The sequence below is a fragment of the Podarcis gaigeae genome, assembly GCF_964106915.1.
Source record: "Podarcis gaigeae genome assembly, chromosome: 4".
Lineage (NCBI taxonomy): Eukaryota > Metazoa > Chordata > Lepidosauria > Squamata > Lacertidae > Podarcis > Podarcis gaigeae.
This window is the reverse complement of record NC_139677.1, coordinates 92,061,182-92,077,222: the sequence shown is the minus strand read 5'-3', so window position 1 is coordinate 92,077,222 and position 16,041 is coordinate 92,061,182. Positions and strand designations below refer to the sequence as shown.

The following is a 16,041-nucleotide window of genomic DNA, read 5'->3' as shown; positions in this document are numbered from 1 at the left end:
AATCGGTTGCCATTAATTTGATTTTAATTAATTTTTATAATGAAATATTTTTAGAATGTGTGATTATTTGATTGTTTGATTATTTGATTATTGTTAGCCGCCCTGAGCCCGGCTTCGGCTGGGGAGGGCGGGATATAAATAAAATTTATTATTATTATTATTATTAACCTCACTTCTCGCAGTGAGGGAACCACCAGAACGCCCTTGGCGCTGGCTCTCAGTGTCTGGGCTGAATGATGGGTGTGGAGACATTCCTTCAGGTATACAGGGATGGCCATTGTCTCAGAGGAATTTTCAACAACAAAGAACTTGGTTGCATTTCCAATCTTCTTCTCTTGTCCTCACTCCTTTGATCCTGGGCTCCTGGTTCCTCGATCCAGAGTACAGCATATGGCCAAGCACTGACACCAGAGCCGTGCTGGCACTTTCCTTGCTGTTTTATCCACACAACAACCCTGAAAGGTAGGTTAGATCAAGAGGCAGTGATTTTTGCACACATGGCTGGGTAGAGATGGGGATTTAGTTCTAAATCTCTGCTCAGCCAAGAAGGTCAATAGTTGGCCTAGGGCACCCCACAATGTCTTCTTCCGCATAAGTCAGCCTTGAGTCTCCCAGCTCCAACCATGGGTGCTCCAGTTCCTGCCTGTTCACTGCAAACCACAGTTTACTGTTAATCTCAAACTGGCAAACCACAGTCAACTGCGGTTTGCAATTCTGCACACAAGCTACAGTTGCTCTGGACTGTTTTAAATATTGTGTTTTTAAAAGAAAATTATTATAAGTTAATTTGGAGATGGTATTTAATACCAGCCAGATTAAATCAAATGAACAAGGAATAGTCAGTGTTATGTTGAAGGGGATGCCAGGAAACAGGGAATTACATTCACATGTGGTGGGGGTGTAAATATGTTTTTGTTTTTTAAAAAAGCTAAATGGTATTTAAGGAGATAATAGAAATCACTGGGTTAAAGCTGACCAAAAGTCCAGAGGTAGCATTGTTATCAATTTACAATGGGGTGGAAGGTTCACAGGCTATGAAGGACTTGCTCACAAATTTATTGACAGCTGCACAAATTATTATAGCCAGGAAGTGGAAGGGGGCAAGCAGAATACAAAATGGAAGAATGATATAAAGAGGTGTGGGATATAGCTATTAATGATACATTAACATGTGTCTTTAAGGTAAGATGGGGAATATGCAGGAGAAATTATTCTGAGGAGATATGGAGGGTGTTTGTAGAATTTGTACTGTTAAAATGGAAAGGGCTCAAACCACTGCAAGAGGTGTCAAAATTTTGGGAAGATGTATAGTTACAATGGATTGGTCTCGGAGGTGGGGTGCATTTTTATTCTTATTTATTTATGATTATTACTTTGTCAAAATAAAAATTTATGTATATAGTTTTAATGCTGTAACCTGTCCTGGGAACTTAGGGCAAACGCTAGGTAATAGATTAAAAATGTAACTTGCTGGTCCAGAGGTAATGGTGAACCACAAAGCTGCCACAAAACAGGAAGGGAAGGAGGAGGGTAGAGAAGGAGGGAGCCCATGACCTTCGCTCCTATAATGCTAAACCACAGCTTGGCTTTATGCCCAAACAGCTGGTATGGCTCTGCCAAGCTCCCTTCCAGGGTTGTTGGCGGGAGGAGGAGATGCGAATCCCCAAAACACATCTGGACTTATTGAGAAGTGCTGTACGTATTCATAAAGAAGTACTTGCCACCAAAATTTGGCCCAAATCCACATTTGAAGAGACTCTGTGGGGGAAAGCCTGGTGAATTTTGCTGGAACTTGAGACAGACTTGCAGGAGTAAATCTGCTGAAATTCCTTTCATCCAGAGAAAGCTCAATGTAGCCAGGACACAGAACCTCAATGGCTGGACATCTTCCTTGCAGGCAGAAAGTCCCTGGTTCGGTCCGCGGCATCTCCAGGTAAGGGTGGAAAGGACTCTTGCCTAAAGTATTGCTTCCAGAAAGTGAAGAGAGCACAAAGCATGATGGACCAATAATCTGACTCAGTATAAGGTAACTTCCTATTTTCCTACCTGAAAATGTGTTTATGGCAGTCATTTCCTTCCTTCCTTTTTTTGTGTGGAGTGGGCACTGTGTGTCCTTAGATTTAATCCAAAGCCAATTTTAAGACGGTAGTTGGAATTTAGAGGGAAATAAAAATCACTTTTGCTAGGCTACTGAAACATTTTCTTATACACACACACACACACACACACACAGAGAGAGAGAGAGAGAGAGAGAGAGAGAAATTTGTGCTGTGACATCCCTAAAGTTTGAAATACAGTGGTACCTCGGGTTAAGAACTTAATTCGTTCCGGAGGTCCTTTCTTAACCTGAGGGTACACTTTACCTAATGGGGCCTTCCGCTGCCGCTGCATGATTTCTCTTCTCATTTTGAAGTAAAGTTCTTAACCCGAGGTACTATTTCTAGGTTAGTGGAGTCTGTAACCTGAAGCGTCTGTAACCTGAAGAGTCTGTAACCTGAAGAGTCTGTAACCCCAGGTACCATTGTAGAGATAATTCTTTCCAATATGAGATGACCCAGGACCACTCCAGTTGTGTGAGTTGCCAGGGTGAGTATCAGAGCACTAGGGAAAAACAGGAGGTACGACATATCTCATCCCTTATACAAGGGATATATGATATAATAATGATATGATATATATTTAAGGGATATGATACATATAGGGGATAAAGTGCATTTTTAGGGGTAGCAGGGAATTTACTTGTCTTACAGGTTAAATTTTTGAAAGTTTATTTGTTTAATTTATATCCTACCTTTTTTCTCCGCAGTGCACCTGGCTCTCCTCTCTCCTCCTTTAATCCCCACGACGACCCTGTGAGGTAGGTTAGGCTGAGAGGCAGTGGCTGGCACAAGGTCACCGCAGGGAGCTTTCTGCTGCCTTGGGATTCGAACTCTCGTCTCCCAGGTCTGAGGCGGACACTCTAACCATCACACCACTTTGGCGCCCTCTATGGCGCTTGGTAGAGTTGCAGCAGTGGCTGGTGCCCATTGAGATTGGCTAGGCAGAATGGAGGGAGCCCACAGTGGGTGGAGCCAGAGCCAGTGATAGGCGGAGCCAACTCATTCTGGTTTTGTCACCATGCTCTCTGCTGCCAGGGGCAACACTGAGAGTCAGGAGGAGGAAGCTGACAGGTAGGGCTACCAACCCCTGGCCTGGCTATTAAGCAGGAAGGCAAGCAGGCTAGGGCTGGATGAGACCCAGTTGAGGATGTTGGGGGCAGCGCCCCACTTGCCGTAACCAACCAGCCTCCGCAGTGTTAAGACTGGTCAGGCTTGGGTTCAAATCCAGATGACCATGGCATCCCCAAACTTGGCCCTCCAGATGTTTTGGGACTACAACTCCCACCATTCCCAACTAACAGGACCAGTGGTCAGGGATGATGGGAATTGTAGTCCCCCAAAAAATCTAGAGGGCCGAGATTGGGGATGCCTGCTCTTTGCTCTACCTACCCGAGAGGGCGGTTGTGAGCATCGCAAATTGGAGCGCCGAATGGTGGGGACCACCTTGAGTTGCGTGGAGGAAGGGGGTCATTAAACCTCCCCCCGCCCCCCCCCCCAAAGTGGGGGATCCTTATTGACTACCAGACGCCGCGTGCGATGGGACTTACTTCACAGCATGCATGAAAGCCTGCCTGCCTGTCACAAGCGCGAAGAGCCACGCCGGAGCCTGCCTCGTTCTCCTTTGCAAGGAGCAGCAGGCAGGATTTATTTTTTATTTTTTTGCAGGCGCATTTCAGGCGGCGGTGCAGAAGCCGGGCTCGGTTGCACCGCGTCTGCGTGTGCAAGGGGTTTGTGTGCACGTGAATGTGCCCTTCTCTCCCCCACCATCCCCCCCCCCAAGCATCCGCGGCGTTGTGTATCCAGCCAGCCTTTTCTCTCGCGTCGCCGCGCCTCGCGCTATCTCCCTGCTGGGCTGGCGAGCGAGGAGACGCGGCTCCCCGCATTGGCTGCAGCCGCTGGCGCGCTCTGCCTCTCGGTAGGCTGCGCTGCGATCGTCGGCGCCGCGGGCTGGGAATCGCCCCCTTTCCTCCCCTCCCTTCCCAGCACCCCCCCCACCTACCCCCACCCCCCGAGTTAGGAGTTGCTACCGAGAGCGCTTCTCCACTCGGCACCAGTCCCGCGCTGCGCGCTGCGCCAGGAAGGCGAGAGAAAAGCAGCAGCGGCGGCGGCGGCGCTTGGCTCCCCGTCTTCCGCCCCCGTCCATGGATACGTTATGCAGAAGGGAAGCTGCGAAGCTCCGGAGCTGATCGGCCTTTTGGAAGGGTGCGTGAGCTGGGCTTTCTTTATTTCCTTGAAAACAGGCGCCTCGCTTTTCATTTGCCTGGATGAATGGGTTTGGAGAGGGGGATCCGCGATGGAGTCAGCGTGGGGAGAGAGTTGCATGCGAAACTTCCACGCACAGCCAGCCAACCAACCAACCCCGTCCCATCTTTTTGTTGCAAACTTGCCACTGTTTGCAAAAAGCCCAGCCTCTCTCCGGCAGCCGCTTGCGAGCGTGGGAAGCGGCGGAGCCCCGCGCTAACGCGGACCGGCTGGTCGTCTCTTCCCCGCAACGTGTTCGGAGAGGCTTGGTTTGCAGCGAGATCTCTATTTGCTTTCAAGTTGCAAAAAAAAAAAAAAAAAAAAAGAGGGAAAAGTTCGTGCTTGTTGTATCTCTCCCCTCCCGAAAAAAAGAAAGAATACTCTTTCCCTAGCGCCCGATTTTATTTTATTTTTAAAGCAGTTCTACCGGGTGGCTAAGTTGCTTCCTAGGTCTCTGCCTTCTCCTGCGTTTGGCGCGCGTGTGCTTTCTTCGTTGCAAAAGGGGGACCCCCGGTTTAGGCAGTGCAAGGTGCAGAGCGGCGGCGGGTGTTGCAATTGGGCCCCCCCCCCCAAAAAAAATCTCTTATTTATTGTGTCGGGCTTTGAGCGGCTTATTTCAAACGCGGTCGGAAGGGGTTTTTTTGGGGGGGGGGAATGCTGCCGGGGGTGGCCAGAGAGCTGGTTTTCACCTGCTAGCGCTGGAGTCGAGCGGCGATCTCGCTGGGGAAGGGAGCATTTCTGCCGCGGGCGCGAGGAGCTGGGGAAGGGAATCGGCGGGGAGCGGTGGATGTCTCGCCTGCTTGCAGAAAAGGAGGACCGAAGAAGCGCGTTTCTGCATTGCCAAAGGAGGTGTTGTGGGTGGGGAGAGAGACGTGAGAACCGGCCGCTTCTGCTTTGTAATCCTCGCTCGCTGCTGCGTCCCAGGAGCTGCTGGAGAGAGAGGGGCGCCTTGCTTGCATCTTCCGAAGCTGGGAACTTACCGGGGCGGGGAGTTCCGCGGATGTGGAAGCGGGGAGGCTGCCTCGGCTGCGGCTCCTGGGGCGAGCCGGTGGGGTTCCTTTGCCGGAGATTCCTCGCGGGGACCGCGCACAAAGGGGATTTGTGAGCGGAGAGACGGTCATAGAAGATGCCCCATGGCTGATTCCTCGCCTCCCGCAATAGATCGCAATGATCCCGCGCTCTCCATAGATCAGTGCGTGTGTCTGTCACGTATGGTAGTGATTTATGTGGAAATTGTGTGGTTTGTAATGCTTTATGACTGCTTCGGTTATGTTGTAGTTATGCGGTTTTTTTTCAAGTTGTAAGCCGCCTCGAGCGTGGTTTGAACTGTGGAAAGGCGGCATACAAATAAAATTACGGATGTATGTATCTGTAGACGGGAGGATAGGGCTTACATTTGCCTAATTCTGGTACTTTAGGTGGCAGGACTAGTACACTCCTGGAAGAAACCCGGAATAGATGCCACTTGCCCCTGAGCTAGTGCAGAGTGCATTCTCCCTCCCCATCGGTGTGTGTATGTGTTGGAAATGGACGGTTTTCCAGATCGGAGGTGGAGCGTCTTCCCAGACCTTTCAAGGGGTCCAGTAGCATCTTTTCTCTCTCCACACATTAAGGGCTGGCTTGGGAAAGGAGTTTCAGAGAGATTTCTCCCCTGAGAAATACACCCACCACCCTGTTGAAATCAGCGAGCAAATTTTGTGGTGGCTACTAGGAAACGGGGTTGTCATAGTGCAACCTTATATGTACTCAGAAGCCAAGCCCTGTGCTATTCAGTGGGTCTTAACTCCCAGTTTAAGTGTGTGTATATTGGATTGCATCCTTAGAAACATTTTATCAAAAAGACCCAAAAACATTTGGCAGGGAGGCTGGGAAGGAGAAGGTCTTTTTTTGGGGGGGGGGAGGAAACAGCAGCTGGCAGGTCATTCCTTCTCCCCCCACCAGCCATAGGGGGGTGGGAAGGCATAAGAGACCCCCTGACGCTTCTGCAGCTAATGATTTTAGCAGCTAAGGCAAAGGATCTTGTGAGCTTTGCTTCCAACTTCCTAAACCAACAACCCCCCCCCCCCGCACGTTTGTGCATTTATTGTTCAACTAGGGTAAAACTCCCATTATAGAAAGGGGTGGAGAGAGAAACATCCAGTTAAAACAAATCTAAAGTAACGGGTTTTCCAGATGGTGCTGGAACTTTGTTGGTAAACGTTGCCTGGTAAGGTGCAAACCTCCCCCCCCCCCCGGCAGTTTCAGTGTGTTTCGAGATATCTTTTACAAACTTTCTTTTACAGCCGGATGGTGTGCAATGTTTGCTCAGAAGCAAGCCCCCCCCCCCATCCCAATTCAATGGGGCTTTCTCCCAGGTAACTGGGGGTATAGGGTTGCAGCCCCTAGAGATGCCGCCTTGTGGGGTTTTTTTTAAGGGAGGGGCGGGAGCAAGGAAATATAAGGTGCAAACAAAGACTCTCCTTTAACTACCCACCGATCCTGTTAAGAGATTAAGCTGCAATTGTTGCCTGCTTTTGTGGATCCTTTCTCTCTCTCTGTTCCTGCTTCTGGCTTTGTTGTTGGGAGAAATTTGTTCCCTCCACCGTCCCACATCCAATTAAAAGGAATGCAAGTGTAAGGGAGCACAAAGGCACCGACATAGGAATAATAATATATATATATAAAAATCTCTGCACTCAGGGCAGCCCCCCTGTTCACCTTCTTTCAAAGAAATTGCTGCTCCTTTCTGTCTCATTGCATAGTGCTTGTTCCTTTCATTGCTATCAAACCACCACGTGTTTTTTTTTTTTTTGCAGCATCCTCTGTTGGCTTTTGTGTACTGTCAAAATCTCTGAACCAGCTTCAATCCCGGTTTATTCTCTGCAGGCACAAGGCATTGAACTTCCTTCAGCGTTTAGCAAGTGATTTTTTTCCCTTTATTGCGCACACACACACACACAAGCTGCCCTGGCTCTTAACTTTATGAGCGATTGTTCAGGTTGCTGCTGGTATAAGAGACATGCAAAGAGAGAAGTCTGCTGGATTTAGAAAGGGGGAAAAGATCAACTGTTCGGTAACAGCTGAACTGAGACCTTGAAAAAGCTGCACACACACACACACACACACACACACACACACAGCCCCTGAGAAGAGGCATTGAAACATTAGCAGAGTCTGGCTCCCTTAGCTGGGAGGAAACCTTGTTCAATTCAACAAGACTTGCTTCTGCAGGGATGTGGTTAGGATTGTGCTGTACCGGTGGTGGTGAATTGGTAAGCGTGCCCAGCTGAGACCTTGCAGACCCAGGTTCAAATCCTGACTTGGTTGCATAGTTTGCGGGTGACCTTGATGCTGCCTGAGCCTACCTTGCAAGACTGTTGCAGAGCATCAAAATCGCAAGGAGCACATTGCATATTGCCCTGATCTCTTTAAAGAGGGAGGTTGGGAAAAGCAGACGTTTCAGAGATTATGCATAGCGGCTTTTGCAGGGAATTGAAGGCACCAGCAAACATTTTGAGTGTGTTCCTTTAAAAAAAAAGTTTGTTAACTTAACTGCATTTGTTATTATTATTATTTTTTAAAAAAAACTTTGTTAACTGCATTTGTTATGAGAACTCATTCCAGCCACTAACTCACTTAGCCTTAGACAAACCGTTAGCCTCAACACGTTTCTGTAATACAAAATTCACTGGACGTCTATGGTTGTTGTAAAGTCTCTCTCCCCCCCTCCCCCGCCGAAAATCCTGTGCAGTATAAGGCAGTGGGAAGATGCACTTGGAAAGGCAGCGTTTAACCCACCCCTGGGATAAAGTCCTGCATACGGGAAAGACACAGACAAAGGGCTCTTCAACCTCTCATCTGCTAAGTGTGGATTGCAAGTCGCAGATGCTCCACACAGTGACTCCTGCATAAGACACAGGCAAAGGGCTCTTTAACCTTTCATCTACAGTGGTACCTCGGGTTAAGAACTTAATTTGTTCTGGAGGTCCGTTCTTAACCTGAAACTGTTCTTAACCTGAGGTACCACTTTAGCTAATGGGGCCTTCCGCTGTGGCCGCCGCTGCGCGATTTCTGTTCTCATCCTGAAGCAAAGTTTTTAACCCGAGGTACTATTTCTGGGTTAGCGGAGTCTGTAACCTGAAGCATATGTAACCTGAAGTGCCTGTAACCCGAGGTACCACTGCACTAGTGTAGATTGCAAGTCGCAGATGCTCCTGCATAAGACACAGGCAAAGGGCTCTTTAACCTTTCATCATCTAGTGTGGATTGCAAGTCGCAGATGCTCCATACAGTGACTCATGCGTAAGATGCCCTGTTCGCATCCTGAAGCGAATGCAACCCGTGTGTGCGGGTCACAATTTGCTACTTCTGCGCATGCGCGTGATGTCATTTTGAGCGTCTGCACATGCACGAGCGACGAAACCTGGAAGTAACGTGTTCTGTTACTTCCGGGTCTCCGTGGAGCGCAACCCGAAAACGCCCAACCTGACGCAACTTTAACCTGAGGTATGACTGTACAGGCAAAGGGCTCGTGAAACTCTCGTCTCTTCGTGTGGATTGCACAAAAACTCACAGCTGGCACTGCCCTACAGATGTCCTCAGGTGTTAAAATTGACAGAGCCTGGCCTCTTGGTAGTCGTACACACACACACACACACACACACTCCCTCTGAAGCTGGGAGGTTGCTGGTGGGCCAGGAGAGGACCTTCTTTGTGGAATTCCCTCCCCAGGGAGGTGTGTCTGGCACCTTCACTATATAGCCTTCCTCAACCTCTTACACCCCAGACTTCTTATTAATTATTATTATTTATTAAATTTGTGTACCACTGTTATACGCGTAGATCTCAGGGGACTTCACAACTTGAGGGGGATAAATTTAGAACCCACTCAGTTTGAGGTTATCGTCATGTAATGTTTTTATTGCTATATTTTGCATTGTTGTGACACACCCTGGGACCTTACAGTGAAGGGCAGGTAATAAATAAAAACAAGTAACAATTGTTCAGTGTAGTGCACAGTGAAGCTAAATAATTTAATAGTGGTTCAAAAATGGAGGACCCCCCCCCCCACATTTAGTCAGTGATTCTGGATGGGCAAAGTGCCCCATCAAATCCATATATTGTGAGTGCAGAGCCAGATGTTCGTAGGTATTAATCATACTAATAAAAAGATATGTGGAGCTTATTTATTTCCTTAACGAAATATTTGTACGTCCTTTAGACAACAGCCCTCTGGGCAGCTTACAATATTATTTAAAATAACAAGTTAATCAATAACGTGACACAAATGGTTGGGTTTTTTTTTTTTAAAAAAATGTTAAACAGCAGCAGCAGAAGAAAAAAAAGAGGCTTGAATTAATAGAACCAAATAAATAAATCTGCTTTCATCTGGTGCTTCAAAACAGGCAAACAAAGAAACAGGATGGTGTGGTTTAGTGGTTAGTGTAACAGGCTAGGATTGGGAAGGTACACATTTGGTTCCCTTCTCTACCGTGAGCTCCACTGGTGGACGTTGAACCAGTCACTATCTCTTGGTGTGTAGTCTATATTGCAGGGTTGTTGTGAGGATCAAATGTGAATAAAACTCCATATACTGTATTTTTCGCCCTATAGGACACACTTTTCCCCCTCCAAAAATGAAGGGGAAATGTGTGTGCGTCCTATGGGGCGAATGCAGGCTTTTGCTGAAGCCTGGAGAGCGAGAGGCATCGGTGCGCACCGACCCCTCTCGCTCTCCAGGCTTCAGGAAGCTATCCGCAAGCCTTGCGCGCCTGGCGGGAGTTCCCGCAGGCTCGCAAGGGTGTGGGCAGCAGCCTGCAGCCCAGAGCACGGGGCGCCCTCCGGAGGACGCCCCGTGCTTCGCGCAGGTGTCCGCAAGATTTGCAAGCCCGGCAGGAGTTGCCGCCGGGCTCGCAAGGCTTGCGGATAGCAGCCTGTTCTGGGGGCTGGGGGGGGGAATTTTTTTTATTCATCCCCCCCCCCCCCAAAGAATGAGGTACGTCCTATGGGCCAGTGTGCCCTAGAGGGCGAAAAATACGGTATGTTAACGTCAGCACCTTGGGGGGAAGGATGGGATTGGAGGTGTAATTGAAGTCAAAATACAGATATTCGTATAGCAATCACAGTGCTTCATAAATATGGGGGACACATGGCTTGCCAGTAGTGCATGTGAAAAGGATCTAGGAGTCTTGGTGGATCACAAGCTTAACATGAGTCATGACTGTGATGCAGCAGCAAAAAAGCTAATGCTATTCTAGGCTGCATCAACAAAAGTCTAGTATCCACATCAAGGGAAGTAATAGTCCCACTCTATTCTGCCTTGGTCAGACCACACCTGGAATACTGTGTCTAGTTCTGGGTACCACAATTTAAGAAGGATGTTGACAAGGTGGAACGTGTTTAGAGGAGGGTGACCAAGATGATCAGGGGCCTGGAAACCAGGCCTTATGAGGAACGCTTGAAGGAGCTGGGTATGTTTAGCCTGGAATAACAACAACAACAACATATTATTATTATTATTATTTATACCCCACCCATCTGGCTGGGTTTCTCCAGCCACTCTGGGCTGCTTCCAACAAAATAAATTACAATAGTCGGTTTGACATCTGGTGGGAGGGCGTTCCACAGGACAGGAGCCACTGCCAAGAAGGGTCTCTGCCTGGTTCCCTGCAACCTCACTTCACGCAGCGAGGGAACTGCCAGAAGGCCCTCAGCGCTGGACCTCAGTGTCCAGGTTGAACGATGGGGGTGGAGACACTCCTTCAGGTATACTGGACCGAGGACTGAGAGGGGATAAGATAGCCATCTTCAGATATCTCAAGGGCTGTCACATGGAGGATGGAGCAAGCTTGTTTTCTCCGCCTCTGGAGGGTAGAACTCGAACCCATGGATTCAGGTTACAAGGAAGGAGACTCTGATTAAACATCCGGAAATACTTTCTGGTGGTAAGAGCTGTTTGACAGTGGAACGGTCTCCCTTGGGAGGTTGTGGTCTCTCCTTCCTTGGAGGTTTTAAAGCAGGTTGGATGGCCATCTGTTATGGATGCTTTAGTTGAGATTCCTGCATTGCAGCGGGTTGGACTAGATGACCCTTGGGCCCCATCCAACTGTATGATTCTATGATTCATATGCATTTGTAAGCAGCTTGTAATCCTTCCAATAACCCTGAATAGTAGATCAGCATTATTATTGGCGTATTATGGCTATCATTTCCTGGTGGGCTGTTGGAACTTGGGCAATACGGCGTGATTTTTGTACACTGTGAAGTATATATCTAAGCATGTTTATATTATAGCTAATCAGCTGAATAAGAGCCTTGTTGGCATTTTCTGATCAGAAGAAGGATGCATAGTCTTATTTGGGACTCAACTCTCATTCCATGGAGCCTTGACAAAATTCTTTTGCAATGCACATGGAGGGAGAAATGTTGAATTATGTTACGTGCAGGAGTGCAGAATTGGTGTGGATTTTGCAGGAGCAAAACAAGAGGGGGAAAGCAGCAGATTGTAGCCTGCTTCTGTGCAGCAGTCCCAGAGCCTCTGTGGGCATTGCACCTCTCAGTTAACACACTTCGCAGGTATTCCACTGTGCAGGAGAAATGTTGCTTAGGAGATGGCTCTTAGGGGCTGTGCTGTGTTATTTACTGGCAGTAATAACAGGGGAGATGGCTGCAGTGCTGTCCTTAATGCTGAAGGGGTACAGTTAGTTGACTCCTTTTGTCTCTGCTCGGGTGCAACAATTATTCCTACCCATGGATTAAAAAGGCTACAATGCCACTCACCTCTTTTGCCCGTGCCTTCCTTGTTTGCTACTCTCCCCCTCCATCTTCCCCACAGACAGCATCTCTTGTGGCGGAGTCCACTTCAGTGCCAGTATCCAGGACTGCAGTATGACCCGCCGCAACCCTGTTTGATGGATTGTGTCAGGGTGATAACAGTGAACAGGCCAGTTGTAACAAGAGTTTTGGGCCTTGCAGCTCTGCCTGAACTGGCACGTGGCTCTCTGGAAGCTGCCTTTGGAGTTTGTACAGCACAGGTATAAATTAAGCAGTGACAATCTGCTTGCTTGGGATTATAGGGAGATTTCCACACACCCCCCATGCCACCCCAATGCATGAAGGTAGGTGGAAGGGTCCAGAATCCATGTTGTGCATCATGCATCTAGGTGCCAATGCGCCCCATTCTCTTTGCAACTTAACACATGCTCAGCAGGGGGCTTGGTTGGCAAATGTACAGTGGTACCTCAGGTTACATATGCTTCAGGTTACATATACTTCAGGTTACAGACTCCTCTAACCCAGAAATAGTGCTTCAGGTTAAGAACTTTGCTTCAGGATGAGAACAGAAATCGTGCAGCAGCGGCACGGCGGCAGCAGGAGGCCCCATTGGCTAAAGTGGTGCTTCAGGTTAAGATCAGTTTCAGGTTAAGTACAGACCTCCGGAACGAATTAAGTACTTAACCTGAGGTACCACTGTATTGCTGGTTCAGCAGGGTGATAGCCTGTGTAGACCCAGCACTGCCTTATGTGTTCGATGGATGTGCATAATGGGTTGTGTTAAGACCCTCCCCCATCAAATTACGACTGGAGTTGCCAGCCTTTTTGGAGTACAGTGGACGCTCGAGTTGCGAACGTGATCCATGCGGGAGGCACATTTGCAACCCACAGTGCCATGTCTGTGCACACATGGGTTGCGATTCAGCGCTTCTGCACATGCGCAAAGTGCGATGAAACCCGGAAGTAACCCGTTCCAGTACTTCCAGGTTCAGCATGTTGCGCAACCTGAAAACGCGCAACCTGAAGCGTCCATAACCCGAGGTATGACTGTATTTGGGATTCTGAGGAAGCGTGGTTGGTGCCAGGCACAAAATGGCTGCTGTGGGGGCAAGTTACGGTACAAAATGGCTGCCACACCCAAAGAGACAATGAGGCTGCCTATTATCAGCCCCCTTACCCAGTCAGTGGGGCGGGGGTGGAAGACATCTATACTGGGAGGGTATTGCTTTGGTTGGTTCGTTTGTTGTTATGTTACGTATTCTGTGCTTTTATACTGTAAACTGCCCCATCATCTTTGAATGGAAGGCGGTATAGAAATCTAATCACACTAATACCAATTGCACAGCAAAACCCTTCGCCCCTCTCCTCTGTTCAGACTGGATAAGAGGGGTGGCATCCAAGGAAATGTGGCCATGTTTAAGGGGGCCTGCTCAGCAGGGTGGATTTGATTTAAATAAAATCGATTTAAATCACGTTTTAAATCGCTAGCCAGTAAGACTTGATTTAAATCACGTGTCAGTAAGAATTTATTTAAATCATTATTATTTTTTTACAGAGAGTCTCATTCTTGCTGGTATAATCTTAATATTTACAACCAGTTGAAGGTTTCATTTTTGGAATAATAAATTTCAGCGTAGTTTTTACAATTATATAAAAAAATGACTGATTTGCTTATACTCTTAGAAACACGAAGGCAGATAATTATGAAATTATTGTGAGGTTTAATAAGTTAACTGTTTATATTTGGACAACTTTTCCGCTGTACTTTATTGGAAGGAGAAAAACAATCATTTCCTTGATAACAGTTTAAACAATTTATTTAACTAAAACAGTAACATTATAGCATATGCTCCATGTTTGTTAACTGATGTGATTAAAAGGGTTTTAAAACAAACAACTTAGACTGAGTTTTAGCACACATGAAAAACTTAAAACAAACCCTTATTTCCTGATGAATAGCCTCTGGACTATAATGTAACTTAAATAGAAAACTATCTTTAGAAAGATTTTTCCTCCAAAAGCATTTTATTTTTTAAAAAAACTGATTTAAATATAAAAAAATCTGATTTAAATTTAAAAAAAAACATTGATTTTTATCCACCCTGGTGCTCAGTGAAGGAAGGGCTTAGCCAATGTAAACAGGTAGCGAGCAGGAATGCTTCTCAAACGTTTTCTGAGGGGAGGTTGGCACCAAAAGCCCAGTATTGAAAAGTTGGCAAAGGTGGACAAAGCAAGTCCTTTATAGATCCTGAAATGATGCCTCAAATGGTTCCTGCCCCATCTCTAGTGGAGAGGGGATTCCGAAGTCTGGGCACCATCTTGAAAAGGCAATGTGCATCTGTGCAGGTGGTGGAACAACCAGAAGGCCTTGTTCTGCAGATCTTCAGGAACAGGTAGGCCTGTGTGAATTTTCGGTCTTCACCAACGGTCCTTAGGGATGAATCCAGGCATAATGCAGCTTTCATCCACCTATGCGTACATAGGATAAACGGTGTGTGTTTTGCTTTGTTGATGGGCATCCATTGTTTATCCCTCCATTCCCAAAACGGTGGTATTCGTCGGCTGTTGAGTCTGATTCTGGGACAGTTGGATGCAAAGGGGATTTTATTGTGAGACAGTGTTGGATTACCGCCGGCTGGTAACTTCAAGAATTCTCATGGTGGCATCAGCAAAATCGGGGATTTCCCCCAACAGAAGTATTTGTTGGTATCTAGTTACACATGTGCAAGTTGGGTGGGGCAAGCCAGGAGTTCTGTTTATTTTTTGAAAACGTGAGTGAGAAATGATGTTTTGCATGCTAGTGTTGAAAATATATAATAAAGCTTGCTGGGACTTGCCCGGTGTAATCCGATTGCAAGTAATATTTCACTCGTTTTGACCATAACACCTGCTTACAACACCTCCTTTTTCTTCCCATGCTTCAAAGATTGCCTCAGCTGCTGAAAAGTAGTATCATTTGGAGTGGGGTGGGAGGGAATGGTGAATTTTAATTGTAGCTTCAGGACTAAGTGAATCAAATTCCAAACTGACTGATAGACTGCACCCACTTGGAAGTTGTAAAGAAAGGTTAAACACAGTGATGGGGGGGGGGAAATACATTTGCTCTGTCTTTTGCAGTGGGCCAACTTAATGTTCTCAAACTTGCTAGCGGATTGGAACATGACTTCTGGTCTTTGGATTTTGGAACTTGACTTCTGATCTTTGGAATTTGGAACACGTTTTCTGATGCACACAGAAATATGTATGTTGTGTAAAAGATGCATATAAAGTGTGCTTTTTTTTACTGACAAATGCACTGAAAAAAGTGCGAATTTACGTGAAAAGTGCACACGGTGTGTACACAATGATGCAATGGTATGCAAGGGGTTGGACGGAATGGAACAGATCTATGACAGATCTGCTGAAAGTGAAGCGGGATGGAATTAGCTGTTCAGCCCATTCTTAAAGGGTAAAGGGACCCCTGACTGCTAGGTCCAGTCATGGATGACTCTGGGGTTGCGGCGCTCATCTCGCTTTATTGGCCGAGGGAGCCGGCATACAGCTTCCGGGTCATGTGGCCAGCATGAGTAAGCCGCTTCTGGCGAACCAGAGCAGCGCACGAAAACGCCGTTTACCTTCCCGCCAGAGCGGTTCCTATTTATCTACTTGCACTTTGACGTGCTTTAGAACTGCTAGGTTGGCAGGAGCAGGGACCAAGCAACGGGAGCTCACCCTGTTGTGGGGATTCGAACCACCGACGTTCTGATCAGCAAGCCCTAGGCTCTGTGGTTTAGACTACTGTGCCACCCACGTCCCATTCTTAGTTACACACAATCTCTTTTTTTGTATATAACAATTTTCTAAAAGTAACAAAAAATAAAAACAAGAACAATACAAAAACAAATCAAAACAAATTGACTTCCCTCTAGTCTCTTCCTTGGTTCCATTGTTTGTCAATATACCGCATGTC

General features: G+C 47.2%; 1 protein-coding gene across 1 annotated transcript in view; it reads left to right on the top strand.

Moving 5' to 3' along the window:
- The first annotated feature begins 4,128 nt into the window (after window positions 1-4,128).
- The window catches only part of FAT3 (FAT atypical cadherin 3), a 478,212-nt gene continuing 466,299 nt past the window's right edge, over window positions 4,129-16,041 (top strand). Inside the window, exon 1 of the mRNA XM_083737613.1 lies at window positions 4,129-4,301. The gene's annotated coding sequence lies outside the window, so the exon portion shown is untranslated. The remainder of the gene's footprint in view (window positions 4,302-16,041) is intronic.